Below are 5,450 nucleotides of genomic sequence, written 5' to 3' on the forward strand. Positions count from 1 at the left end.
AATAGTTTCTGAACACTAGAGTATATCAATATTTTATAAATTAGGTCATTTTCAATAATAATTGTGTAATTATGAAATATAATTTATTTAACAAGTATAATGAACACACGTGGGCACATGGATCATCGATGTTCCACGCGGTTTGTACAAATCGTATAAAGTTGGTGTACATGGAATGTGTTAAAAGAAACAGAGTGGGGGAGTAATAAAGAAGGGAGAATGAAATAAAATGTTGGTTGCGTATGTGTTTACTTAGCTTGCTATTCGACCATATCTATCTTAACTGACGTTCATGGTTCTACGCCAGCTTCACAAATGGAATTACATTTGTATGGAGTTTAGAAATTATTTAGCTTTTATATACTGCGCCCTTTAACACGTTTATTCCAATGTTATTAGCAATATTGTATAAGTTAGAAATTAGAAGTTACCAGTATCTCTTTTTATGCAATTCTACAAGCGAATTTTATAAATTACAAGGACTGTCCTGTTCGATATAAGACTGCAAGATTATAAGAATCATTTATACAATACAAATCTACATGTATGATTTATGATTTGTCACTTGTTAATGTTCACTAACAGCAGTTAATAAATTATTGTGTAAAAGACTTCTGGCGTAATAATCGACTGAGGCTCCATTTCAAACCTGTCATTGTTTCTTCTCTGAAGACACGCTTTTTCGCTAGGTTAATTTACATAGCACTTTACATGGTGCGACGCGTAAAATGTAAGTAATGATCCAAAGTGCGTCTCTCAAGCTATATATGTATATCGAGAGGCAATAATCCGACTTTCATGAGAGCTGCATTATCTATGGAACAAGGTTCGAGTCCACCTCAGGTAATTGTGTTTTGCGCAATCGCGGCATTCGTTCAACTTTTGTCTATCGGTAACAACAAAACAGAAATAAAGAAAGTGAAGCAAAAAGTAAAATGCGTTGTACACTACGTAGAGAAAGAAAAAGAGTGAAACCGTGGTAATCCAGTGGAAGTTAATTATCTTAACGGCGTTGTACCAATAATTCGAAACATAGAGCCAGTAAATTAAGGACAGTTCCCTGATTCAACGTAATGGCTTACTTCCCATTCGGCTTTGCAACCAGTTTCATATGCTATTTGCGATGAAATTGGTTTCATTGTAAGGTGACATGAGGCGATTAGAGTGAGTAATCATAAAAATCATTAGAAATATTTGAAAATCATTATGTTGTTGATATTTAGTAATTTAGCCGATCTGTATTTGTTTTAGGTTCTAGCTATTTGTTTCAGGTTTTAAGTAGTTATAATGTGGATAAAAGTTCGCTGGTTAGATTGGTATTTGACGAGTAAGGTTTCCAACCAAAGAAGGTTCACAAGTTCTTCCGAAAAATTTTTATTTACTTTTAAGAGGTTAGTTTACCCTGAGCACGTGGGAGTCATGGGTAACTTTAACAGTCTTTAAGGGGAAAATTATGAAGTAAATCGAAAATCTGTTTGGCATAAACGTAAATTTTTTTAATGAAAAAAAATGCTTATCATTTTTACAAAAATCAATATTTTACGTATGTACATATATACATACCTTTCTGCGCATTTAAGACGATTAATCTGTATTTATTTTTTAGTGGTATTTTGGTTGTCGATATTGCGCCGTGTGAGTCAGACAGATTTTTAAGTTAACCATACAGAAAATCAACATCTACTATCGTTATCTATATTTTCACACTTGAGTTTTTACGCTACAGACGTTTAATTTTTAAATCGATTTCGATTAAATATCATTAGACTATTGTCCCGACGATCTTGGTATAGTTATCGTGTCTAACTTATCTTTGATCCACGGTTTATAACTTTGATAAGATGGCATTCTTTATTCAATTACGTTTCATTATATGTATATATTTATATCATTAGTTTCCTAAAAAAGTAACAGTAATAAGAAAAGTAAATTTTTCAGGAAATACTAAGTTCACTACTATTTCGCAACGAAAGTATTTTTTTCTTTACTACTAAAAAAGGCGTAAGTTAAATTACTAATAAAAAGAAAGGTAATATTGTCGTTATTACTGCTATTATTTCTGTAACATAATTTTATGGGTAGTTATGAGGTAATTATTTCCCATCTTAGCAGATGATGATTACTTCTTTACTTAAATTCTTGCTTATTTTTGCAAATATCTCAGAAATGAGGATTCAGCAAAACCAACGGTATTTCCACAAATTAAGAGACGACAGGGATAACAGTCGTTTTATCGAATATTAAAATAACACGTGGACTTGGTAAGAGAATTTATATTTAAAAGCGATTACTTAGTGTTAGATGTGTAAGCGAGGCAGATTTACGATGGCGATTAAGTAGCACAAAAGAGACATTTTTTGGTGCATATTCAATGACCAGGCAGTTTACTGTTCGTAATTATCGTGTACGACACTTTCACGCGATGTAGTTGGACATTAATTTCAAGATTGACACTGAGATAACACGTTACGTCATGACTTCGCTCAAGGACCGACGTTTGTCATTGCAGAAATAGAAGTAAATTGCGAATTTACGGGTATCTGAAAAAAGTAGCCGTGGGTGGAAACGAACACGCCACGTGTTTTGCTCTAACAATCCATCCCACTCGTTTCAGCAACTAATTGGCAATGTATTTAAAATAGCCAGATTTTAATATTTTGATGTCTGTAAGTATTAAATAATGGAACTTCATTAATCGCGATACAGTTCGATATTCTAATTTTTATTTCAAGTGTTTACGATAAGTTTTCGATATTTGCCTAGATTATCCGTTACGCCGATTAATCAGTACTTATTATAATTATCTGTTAGATGCGCGATCTTTGCATGTAGAATATTAAATACTTCAACAGTTGATGGCATTGTCGAGGACAAATCTTGAAGTACTCCTCGAGGTACTCCTTCTTGTATGTGTTCCATATATTTTAAGTAAGTTAATCTTTCAAGCGAAATTTGTCTTTCGAATCTGTAGTTTTATCCAACAAGTTTTAAAAAGCTCGACTTAACGATAGATTTTATAACGCATTGTAAAAACATCGCTAAGTGTCCCAGAATCTTTTAAAAAAAGTTTATGAAGTTTTTTTCTATAGGAAAAGAGACTCTCACGTCATAACAGGCACGTTTCTGTCCTAAAAACGTTCATGTTATGAAGACATCGATGGAATACTAACGCTGGACATTATTAAACGATTCCTCTACAATGACAAACAAATTTCCAGGACGTTCTTATTTTTCCCGTCTTCTGTGAAACAAATAAAAATCCACGAGGAGAACGCTGCATAACGTTGGTATAATATAGGAGTGTCTCCGGATACAAAGTTATCAGGACGACGAAGAAGAAAACGAGTTAACTGGTGTTAGTCGGTTGAAAGGTCAACGGATGATTAAAATTCCCGAAGGGTAATTCGGTGATAATCTTGAGAGACTGATATCACCCAGTGGCGGTTCGATTTCTTCCTCGAGCAACGTCACTCCTACGTTCTTATTATTTTATTTATTTAAACTCATATTCACCTCTGGGCGACTGTTATAGTATACAGATATATTACATAGGCTTGTGCAATACTATATTAGACCAGTCTGTTATTAAGTAATTACCGACATTGCATGTTATAACAAATGTTATGTCCATTATACAATATTTACATTGTATGATGGGCATATTATGTATAACAGATGTCAATTACGGTGTATGCTGTTGTTGCCTCACTGCAGCCACGTTAGTTGGACAAGGATTACGTCGCTTAGGAATTTCTAGAGATGTTTCACCACTCCCATCTTGTCATGCTGCTGCTTTTTCGGGAGACAACCGTGTGATGAGCTGCACTTTTGCGTCAACGTCCGATGAACATTGCAGTTTACTTCTCGACGACAGACCTGAATGTTTGGGGAACGTTGGCGTGAAAGTGCAGCCTACCACACGGTTGTCTCCTGAAAATTCAAAATCCGTGACAAAACGGAAGTAGCGAATCGCCAATCATCGTCAAAGTTTAAAGTTAATCGAAATCTAAAATTCACTTCCTTCTAATTTACGCTCGATTTAACCAGTTACCTGTTTCTGACGAATATACTCGTCAGGAAGAAACGACAGTAATTTGCGTTATCACGAGCCTTGTCAGTAACAAAATTAAAAAATAAAACAATCATTTCGTTACAACTTAATTCTCCATTATGACAGCCACTCATACTCTGTGTTTGACGAGTATACTCGTCATCGTTTACCTTTTGCCACGCATTTCAGGTGCACACTTTGCAAAGAGATCGCAACAGTTAACTGGTTAAAAGACGTTTGGAACGCTATGTCCTCTATATTCGTTTCGATACTTTTGCAAATCAATAATTACGTGCTTCGCAGTCTTCTTGCACGTTATAGACGGACATGGTCTATGGTCTTCTGGCTGGTTTCTTTTTACTCGTCTGTTTTTTTCTTTTTTTTTCGTGAGGCCTAACGGACGTTGGGATCGACGAGGCCGCTCGCCTCTGGCCTGGCGTGGCCTCCAACCGAGTACCGCTCTTTTGGCAACCGGCCAGAGCTTATGCCAGGTTTCAACATACCGGTCGACATGGATATTTTCGGGTTTGCGGTGAAACGACAAGCTCTGCCTTCTCTTTCTTTGCTTCGATGACCTCGTCGCGTCGTGAAACACCATCCCTGATGTCTCGTCCCCATCCCGATCTTCTGATTGACTCCAGCCCCTGCACCCTTTTCGCCAGATATCAACGTCGAACCGTCCCATGAACGATGCCTGCTTCCGTTTTATCGATCAGAGCGTGCCAGCCGAACGCCAAGGTCTGCCCCCTTGTGCGTTGAATCACGTGCAACTTTTCTGATCCATTAACGCGTTAATTGCTGCACCAAATTTTATATATTTTCCCTATGGACCGCAATCAGCCGATTTTTTAATATGCTTCAAGTTGGAATGTTTTTCGGGACTGGTTTGGTCATGTGATGATGGTTAGAGTATGAGATCATTGTCGTTGTATAGGAGGAGGAGGCTCGAAAGCAAAATATATTGGTAATTTATTGGCAAGTTTATTGGATTATCTTTGGTGAGGGGAATTGGTTGGTTCTTAGCGGCTGTACTGCGGATATTTCTGTATTTATGGGGAATTTTATGACACGGTAGGCTAGACATCGTCATTTCGGTTTGGGAAGGAACATATTATAAAGAATTTGAGGAGACAGTGTTTGGCCAGATATACAGAAACGAAATTCAGCCGCTAACTGTTTCTTTAAAAGTTCGAGAAATTGTTTGTAAAATATACACGATATACGTACAAGAGTGAAATTCAGACATTATTTCACGCGAAGTGAACAAGAAAGACAATAGAGAATAGTGTATTTAAATTGCGTACATATGTAACAATGAAAATTTTGTTGGACAGTAATCTGCTTGGAATTTAAAGAAACTGAATATGATATACACTTAAATATGTGTATCTGCGTAAAA

The 5,450-nt window shown here is 36.1% G+C and overlaps 1 long non-coding RNA gene across 2 annotated transcripts; it reads left to right on the plus strand.

The window, feature by feature from the left end:
- Window positions 1-854: 854 nt before the first annotated feature.
- Window positions 855-3,567, plus strand: LOC117204010. 2 transcript variants are annotated; one of them, XR_004487002.1, is made up of 3 exons: window positions 855-1,164; window positions 1,252-1,391; window positions 1,939-3,567. It is a non-coding gene; the product is annotated as an uncharacterized LOC117204010 (long non-coding RNA). The 2 variants fall into 2 exon arrangements; XR_004487001.1 differs by lacking the exon at window positions 1,939-3,567 and having other exon boundaries at window positions 1,252-1,426.
- Window positions 3,568-5,450: the final 1,883 nt, after the last annotated feature.

Source organism: Bombus bifarius, unplaced genomic scaffold (genome assembly GCF_011952205.1).
Source record: "Bombus bifarius isolate JDL3187 unplaced genomic scaffold, Bbif_JDL3187 scf7180000007975, whole genome shotgun sequence".
NCBI lineage: Eukaryota > Metazoa > Arthropoda > Insecta > Hymenoptera > Apidae > Bombus > Bombus bifarius.